The sequence below is a fragment of the Bos mutus genome, chromosome 29 (assembly GCF_027580195.1).
Source record: "Bos mutus isolate GX-2022 chromosome 29, NWIPB_WYAK_1.1, whole genome shotgun sequence".
Taxonomy (NCBI): Eukaryota; Metazoa; Chordata; class Mammalia; order Artiodactyla; family Bovidae; genus Bos; species Bos mutus.
In genome coordinates this window covers 1,640,965-1,650,597 of record NC_091645.1, presented here as the reverse complement: position 1 = coordinate 1,650,597, position 9,633 = coordinate 1,640,965, and positions in this window count along the sequence as shown.

Sequence of the window (9,633 nt, the reverse complement as noted above, 5' to 3'; positions counted from 1 at the left end):
TCCCCTAAAGTCAGGAACAAGACAAGGGTGCCCACTCTCACCACTACTATTCAACATAGTTTTGGAAGTTTTAGCCACATCAATCAGAGAAGAAAAAGAAATAAAAGGAATCCAGATTGGAAAAGAAAAAGTAAAACTCTCACTGTTTGCAGATGACATGATCCTCTGCATAGAAAACCCTAAAGACACCACCAGAAAACCACTAGAGCTAATCAATGAATACAGTTAAGTTTCAGGATATAAAATTAACACACAGAAATCCCTTGCATTCCTATACACTAGCAATGAGAAAACAGAAAGAGAAATTAAGGAAACAATTTCATTCACCATTGCAACAAAAAGAATAAAATACTTAGGAGTAAATCTACCTAAAGAAACAAAAGACCTATATATAGAAAACTATAAAACACTGATGAAAAAAATGAAAGATGGCACAAATAGATGGAGAAATATACTATGTTCATGGATTGGAAGAATCCATGGACGAATCCATGGAAGAATATAGTGAAAATCATTATACTACCCAAAGCAATCTATAGATTCAATGCAATCCCTATCAAGCTACCAATGGTATTTTTCAGAGAACTAGGACAAATAATTTCACACTTTGTATGGAAATACAAAAAACCTGGAATAGCCAAAGCAATCTTAAGAAAGAAGAATGGAACTGGAGGAATCAACCTGCCTGGCTTAAGACTATACTACAAAGCTACAGTCATCAAGACAGTATGGTATTGGCACAAAGACAGAAATATAGATCAGTGGAATAAAACAGAAAGCCCAGAGATAAATCCACACACCTATGGACACCTTATTTTGACAAAAGAAACAAGAATATATAATGGAGAAAAGACAATCTCTTTAGCAAGTGGTTCTGGGAAAACTGGTCAACCACTTGTAAATAATGAAACTAGAACACTTTCTAACACCATACACAAAAATAAACTCAAAATGGATTAAAGATCTAAACGTAAGACCAGAAACTATAAAACTCCTAGAGGAAAACATAGATAAAACACTCTCTGACATAAATCACAGCAGGATCCTCTATGACCCACCTCCCAGACTAATTGAAATTAAACAAAAATAAACAAATGGGACCTAATTAAACGTAAAAGCTTTTTCACAATGAAAGAAACTATAAGCAAGGTGAAAAGACAGCCTTCAGAATGGGAGAAAATAATAGCAAATGAAGCAACTGGCAAAGAATTAATCTCAAAAGTATATAAGCAGCTCAGGCAGCTCAATTCCAGAAAAATAAATGACCCAATCAAAAAATGGGCCAAAGAACTAAACAGACATTTCTCCAACGAAGACATAGAGATGGCTAACAAACACATTAAAAGATGCTCAACATCACTCATTATCAGAGAAGTGCAAATTAAAACCACAATGAGGTACCATCTCATGCTGGTCAGAATGAAAAAGTCTACAAGCAATAAATGCTGGAGAGGGTGTGGAGAAAAGAGAACCCTCTTACACTGTTGGTGGGAATGCAAACTAGCACAACCACTATGGAGAACAGCGTGGAGATTCCTTAAAAAACTGGAAATAAAACTGCCATACGATCCAGTAATTCCACTGCTGGCATACACACCAAAGCATCCAGAATTGAAAGAGACACATGGACCCCAATGTTCATTGCAGCACTGTTTACAATAGCCGGGACATGGACGCAACCTAGATGTCCATTGGCAGATGAATAGATAAGAAAGCTGTGGTACATATACACAATGGGATATTACTCAGCTATTAAAAAGAATGCATTTGAGTCAGTTCTAATGAGGTGGATGAAACTGGAGCCTATTATACAGAGTGAAGTAAGTCAGAAAGAAAACTACCAATGCAGTATATTAATGCATATATATGGAATTTAGAAAGATGGTAACGATGACCCTATATGTGAGACAGAAACAGAGACACAGATGTAAAGAACAGTCTTTTGGACTCTGTGGGAGAAGGCAAGGGTGGGATGATTTGAGAGAATAACATTGAAGCATGTATATTATCATATGTGAAACAGATCAGCAGTCCAGGCTCAATGCATGAGACAGGGTGCTCAGGGCTGGTGCACTGGGATGACCCTGAGGGATGCGATGGGGAGGGAGGTGGGAGGGGGTTTCAGGATGAGGGGCACATGTACACCCATGGCTGATTCATGTCAATGTATGGCAAAAACCACTACAATATTGTAAAGTAATTAGCCTCCAATTAAAATAAATAAATTAATTTTAAAAGAATAAATAAAGTATGCTCCAGGGAAGAGAAGGGCTAGAATAAAGAAACCAGTTTGTGTTGTTCCAACGGTGGACATGAGCAGTAATAAAGGACACTGACACTGGGAATGGAGTAAAAGGCCCCCTGTGAGAGATGGGGTGTAGAAAAGGAGGGCACTGGTGACCTTGAAGTTGCAGTCTGAGTGACTGGGAAGATAAGGATGACATGATCTGAAATAGGTACTTTATATATTTAATAATGTTTAGTGAGTATGTGTTTTTCCCCGGGAATGGGTCTGGAGGCTTGGAGTACTTTCAGGAGCACCACATAAGTTCTCTGTGCTCATGGCTTTCATCCTGGAAAGGCACTGTGGATCTCTGCCAGCTGCTAAAATGAGATAGGCATAGCCCAATCCAAGGGCGAGCTTGAGTTGGCATGACCTGAAAGGCAGACAGTGTGCCTCTGTCTTAATAAAAGAGATTTTATGTCTAAAACAGGTCTCTGAAAATGTTGTAAGAATTTTTTTCTTTTGCTACCTTTTATTATGAAAAATTCTAAACATACAGAAGAATAGAAAGACTAGTATAATGAATACCCATGCATGCATTATTCATAATTATCAACTTATGCCAAATTCATCACTTGTATGCTGAGCTGTGTCTGACTCTTTGAGGCACCCTGGACTGTAGCCCACCAGGCTCCTATGTCCATGGCATTTTCCAGGTAAGAATACTGGAGTGATGTGCCATTCCCTTCTCCAAGGGATCTGCCCAACACAGGGATCAAACCTGCATCTCTTATGTATTTCTAAAAGATCAAGGCCTTTTAGATATATAACCACAATACCATTGTGATTCATTTAAAAAGTGAGCAATAATTCTTTAATCTTTTTGCTTACTAAAATGAACTATTCTGAGGTTGCTGATTTCATCATTAAAGAGCTTATGGATGTGACTACAGTTTTAGGGATCTTCTCACCAAAGGAAAGACCCAAACAATGTATTTGGAAATCTGTATACTGGAGGCTCAAAGCAGTAAACCTGGGTTCAGTCCCTGGGTTGGGAAGATCCCGTGGAGGAGGGCAGTATTCCTGCCTGGAGAATCCTCATGGACAGAGGAGTTGGGCGGGAATATAGTCCATGGGGTCACAAAGAGTTGGACATAACTGAGCGACTAAGCACACACACATGCTGTTTATATCTTGCCACATGGAGGAAGCAGATAATAAACAAGTAGAGAAATAAGTGAAGTAGATCACTGCAGTTAATCCTAAGTGCCAGGAGGAAAATGAAGCAGGGTGGTATGGTGGTGGGGCTTGGGGTGGGGAGGGGGGCTTCCTTTCTCAGGAAGGAGCCACGAAAGGCAGAGTGAAAGTGGATTGTTTCACAGAGAGAGGCTGCAGACAGAGCAGAGACCAGGAGGCCAGGAAGCTGGGATAAAGGAGAAGGGGACACTGGTAGCAAATGAGATCCAATCTTGCAACCGTAGGAAGGAGCCTGGAGTGTTTATTCCAAGTGTTAAAGGAAATCATTGGAGGGTTCTGAGCTGGGAAATTAATTGCTTTACATTTAAAAAACTAGTCTTGTCTGCTGTATGGGAAAAGTGTCAGAGGCAGGCAAGGTAGGAGCAGACAGGCTGACTCATCGGGGCTCTTGCAGTTGTCATCCTACCCTTGTGTCACCAAGCAGGACCCACCGGGGCTTCCCCTGCACAGACTGCCTCCATGTCCTCTATCTCCCTCTTGCTTACAGAAAGACTTTAGCTTCCTAGGCCTTTCCCAAGTGCCAAAGAATAAATTTAGTCAGAGAAGGGAGAAAATGCAAAAATAAAGGAAAATAGTCAAGCAAGACAAAATAATAATAGTTTAACCATTCAGTAAAGTCAAGGACCTCTGGTTATTCAAGATAATATTCAGAGCCATATCCTTTGAGCTGCTTTGCAGATACTGAAACTCTCACCAAGTGGGAAAAGTTTACCGTATGCTGACCACAAGCCAGCAGAGCCCAGACCAGTTAGAACCGGAGAGCTGATGATGTTGACTCCCAGTTACGTCACCACCAACCAATCAGGAAAAAGTCTATGACCCAATCACATACCCCTCAACCCTCTCCTCAGTAAGTGGTCCTTTTCCCTTTTCTCTACTTTATCTCTGAGCAAAACCTGTAAGTGAGGAGTTGGTTCTTCAGGACATGAGTCTACCTTTCCCCCAAGAGTTGCTCAGTCATGTCTGAGTCTTTGCGACCCCATGGACTATACAGTCCATGGAATTTTCCAGGCCAGAATACTGGAGTGGGTAGCATTTCCCTTCTCCAGAGGATCTACCCAACCCAGGGATCGAACCCAGGTCTCCCACATTGCAGGCAGATTCTTTACCAGCTGAGCCACAAGAGAAGCCCAAGATTGCCAGCTGCCTCAATAAAGCTATCTTTCCTTTTACCCAACACTATCTCTCAGTTCAGTAATACCTTATAGGATGGTGGCAGTGAATGTAAATAATTGGATAAATATGGGACGTCTTTTTACAAGGAGATGAAAGAGAACCAGCAGGTTTGGGGATGGCTGTGGTAACCTCATTTTAAAGCATTAAGGACAAGGTGCCAGTGGACTGGTGTGAGGAAGGTATGGGGATATTTGATGGCATCCATTAAAATAGCTAGTCTTTCCAGGTGGCTCAGAAGTAAAGAATTTGCCTGCAGTGCAGGAGATGAAGGAGACGTGGGCTCAATCCCTGGGTTGGGGAGATCCCCTGGAAGACGAAATGGCAATCCACGCTAGTATTCTTGCCAGGAAAATCCCATGAACAGAAGAGCTTGGCGGGTTACAGTCCATGAGGTTTCAAAGAGTCAGACAGGACTGAGTGACTGAGCATGTGTGTGTGTATACATTAAAACAGCTGGGTTGCTCCTAAACGGTGGACACACGGCAGTGAGGGCCCTGGTGTCCAGCTGGCCACCCCTTCCTGGTAGCCCACACTCCCAGTTCACACCAGCATCACAATCATGGTGGAATCATGCTCATCCACGTCTCACTTTCTTCAAAAGTGGGAAAAACTGGAGGTGGGTTTGGTTCTGGCTTCTTACTCCCAATGTCCACAGCCTACTCAGAGTCTCTCTCCATGTTGAGGAGGGAGCAGTGAAACACAGCCATGAGAGGGGACAGTGATGGAAAGTAGGAGAGTTTCTCAGTTTTTATGCTAAGTATTCTGAAAGTGAAAGAAGAGAGTGGAAAAACTGGCTTAAAGGTCAACATTCAAAAAACTAAGATTATGGCATCTGGTCCCATTACTTCATGGCAAATAGATGGGGAAACAATGGAAACAGTGAGAGACTTTATTTTCTTGGGCTCCAAAAAATCATTGCAGATGGTAACTGTAGCCATGAAATTAAGATGCTTGTTCTTTGGAAGAAAAGTTATGGCAAACCTAGACAATGTATTAAAAAGCAGAGACATTACTTTGCCAACAAAGGTCCATCTAGTCAAAGCTATGGTTTTTCCAGTAGTCATGTATGGATGTGAGAGCTGGAGTATAAAGAAAGCTGAGCACCAAAGAATTGATGCTTTTGAACTGTGGTGTTGGAGAAGACTCTTGAGAGTCCCTTGGACTACAAGGAGATCCAACCAGTCCATCCTAAAGGAGATCAGTCCTGAATATTCATTGGAAGGACTGATGTGGAAGTTGAAGATCCAACACTTTGGCCACCTGATACGAAGAACCAATCCACTGGGAAAGACCCTAATGCTGAGAAAGACTAAAGGCAGGAGGAGAAGGGGACGACAGAGGATGAGATGATTGGATGGCATCACTGACTCAATGCATATGAATTTGAGCAAGCTCCGGTAGATGGTGAAGGACAGGGAAGCCTGGAGTGCTGCAGTCAATGGGGTTGGAAAGAGTTGGACATGATTACATAACTGAACAACAACAAAAAAGTTATTTTCATTCATTCAAGAAGCAATTTTCAGCTTATTGCATGTTGGGTACCATGTGAGGAACTAATGAAGCTAAAAAAGGAAAAAGAAGGTACACTCCCTCCTCAAACTGTTCTGATCTAATGAGGGAGAGGGTGTACATTTATTAGAAACCAGTAGAGAGCCAAATGGGGTATAAAATAAAGGTGAAGTCGACTAGAGAGAGGTAGCACAAGTAAGAAATAAAATTAACATTTTCCCGAGGATACTTGAGGAAGACAAACCTTATTTCCCCAGTCCTAACATCACCCTATCACCTTAGCCTCAGGATTCTTTGGCTTTTCCCAAGAAGTACCAATTTTATTGGGAAAGAAATTATATATTTTAACTATCATAGGGAATTTGGACTGATGGTGTGACAATGAATTTTCTCCCTAATGCTTAAAATTATTTCAATGAAAATTTATAAAGGCATAAGTATTAGATCACATTTGACTATTCAATTAATGTTGCTGTGGTTTAGTCGCCAAGTCGTGTCTGACTCTGTGACCCCATGGACTGCAGTAAACCAGGCTTCTCTGTCCTTTACTACCTCTTGGAGTTTGCCCAAACTCATGTCCATTGAGTCAGGGATGCTATCCAACCATCTCATTTAATTAATAAATTATCATTATTGAAAGTGTACAGTTAGGTGTACTGAAAAATCTAGGGCAAATATCCTATAAAATTATTTGTTGTTTTTTTCAGTGTCTTCTTTGCTCCTCCCTGCCCTCACCCTGCCAGCCAATTCTCCTTGAGAAAGGGGGCTTTTAGCTGAGTGGTTTAAAAGGTTATTAAATGGCTTCTGGACTAAACTGGCTGGCCCACAAAACTGTAAGCTAGCTATAGCTAACTAACATAGACTTGGCTTATAACAACTTAGCAACCGGAAACTCTCTATCATGGTCTACTGATATAGTGCTGCTAAGATATTTTTGAGATATTCTCGTGCTTGCATAGTCATGAGTGTTTCAGAAGATTTTGGTCTAACTGGCTCAAAAGGGCACTCGACATTTTGTTGAAGGGCTGAAAAGGGCCTACCTGTCCTGAGCAGCAGCAGTAAAGGAGGGAGAATGCAGGAGAGCAGACATTAGGCAAGGCTTCCTGCCAGATTTAATCTTGTCATTCAGTTCATTGGGAATTGTGGAATGCCTGCCACACATGGACTTCCCTGGTGGCTCAGACAGGAGAGAATCTGCCTGCAATGCAAGAGACCTGGGTTCAAACCCTGGGTCAGGAAGATTCCCCAGAGAAGGAAATGGCTACCCACTCCAGTATTCTTGCCTGGAGAATCCCATAAACAGAGGAGCTTGGTGGGCTATGGTCCATGGGGTTGCAAAAGAGTTGGATGACATTTAGCAACTAAACCACAGCAAACTTCAGTGCTTATGTGAATTAGGCAGGTGAGATTAGTGAACTAGTGTGTAAGGGCAGGAGCATGCAGCACATAAGGTCTTCTACTTACCTACGTTTGAGTTTAATTCTCTGACCATAAGGAAGTAGTGCAAGCATGATGAAGGATGGTAGCTGATTCGACTTTGCTGTGAAGAATATACAGGGAGTGGTGGGGATGTGGCACCCTACAGAAGTTGTTGCTGTCACTCACTAAGTCGTGTCTGACTCTTTGCAACCCCATGGACTGCAGCATCCAACTCTCCCCTGTCATCTGCTATCTCCCAGAGTTTGCCCAAATTTATGTATTTCTGGAGCTATTAGTCATACCCTCTGCTCTTCCCAGCAGCGTATTGGACACTTTCTGACCTGGAGGGCTCATCGTCAGGTGTCCTATCTTTTTGCCTTTTCATACTGTTCATGGGGTTCTTGCAGCAAGAATACTGGGATGGGGGGCCATCTCCTCCAGTGGACCACGTTTAGTCGAACTCTTCACTCTGACCCATCTGTCCTGGGTGGCCCTGCACAGCACAGCTCATAGCTTCATCGAGTTACAAAAGCCTCTTTGCCACAACGAGGCTGTGATCCACAAAGGGGACATGGTAGAAAGCAGGACCCATTTAGGGCAGGTGAGAGTGCCAGCCCCAATTAAGTTCTGCCTACAGTCAGGCCAGGCAGTACAAGTCCCCAGTCAAGAGAAACCAGATGTCAGTATTTTTGTGTGAGATCTTATTATTTCCAACCGTTGACATCTAATTAAAATATTTACAAAGTACCTTCAGAGCCATAATTCTGTGGCCAAGCCAAACTGGTTTCACTCCCTGAAGAAATGACAGTCTCTCTGGCATATAATGGCTATGAGGTGTATGTTCAGCTTTTTCCTCTCTTTCTCATTATGATGCTATTTTTCCACGTCTTTCCTACTCCTTCCGAAGAAGGATGAATTCCCTTCCTCCAGTTAGAGAATCAAAGTGGGCAGGAAGACAAACACTGAGAGGCTGTTTTGTTAATGAGGGTGACAGGTAAGGTTAGTAGAGGGTTTCATTTCTCTGCTTTAAAATGAACTCATGGCCAGAGGATCTGGAGAGGAGAAGAGAGGCTGGGCCAAGTAGGGAAGCAGCCGCAGAGAGTCAGTCAGTGAAGGAAAACAACTTCAACAAAAGAGAGAGCACAGTTTAAAGTGGCCTTAACGTATTTTGCCACATGGTATAGATATAATCCCCTGCATAACCGAGACAATTAAACAGTAATCCACAGGACTTCCCTGGCAGGCCAGTGGTTAAGAATCTGCTTGCCAATGGCAGGGGGACATGAGTTTGATCCCTGCTCTGGGAAGATTCCACGTCCCAAGGGGCAACTGAGCCGATGCGCCATGACTCCTGAGTCCACATCTCGAGCCCGTGCTCCACGACAGAGAAGCCACCGCGGCGAAAAGCCATGCAGCCCACCTGGAGAGCAGCCCCCGCTCGCCTCAACAAGAGAGAGCCTGCATGCAGTGGCGAAGACCCAGTGCAGACAGAAATTAAAGCATTAATCACTTAAAAAAAGATTTAAAGAGTCTATGGTGCTTTTCACTGTGTTCATAGCTCTACTTGTGTTTTCTTTGAGATGAAGAGACAGCCAGTCCAGGTGACCTCAGACTGTGCCACAATTAGTAATGTCTAAAGGGGACGGAGGCCTGCTGTCTGCATTTTCAACCAAGAACGGGAAGAACCCAAGGTCTGAAAACAGAAAGAAATATCTGACCATGGAGAAATGTCAAGAAGAGTCTAGGTTCTAGGACTGGCTAGTGAGCAAATAAGAAGGCCCATTGAAAAGAGCACATGTGAGGGCAGAGAGCAAAGGAGGTAAAGGATGTCTGGTGCCTCATGAGGATGGAAGGGATGAGCAGAGGCTTCATGCAGAGGTTATGTGTCCATTTTATGTTTGCAATGGGCCTGCAAGGAGATCTAACCAGTCCATCCTAAAGGAGATCAGTCCTGGGTGTTCATCGGAAGGACTGATGAAGCTGAAACTCCAATACTTTGGCCACCTCAAGCGAAGAGTTGACTCACTGGAAAAGACCCTGATGCAGGG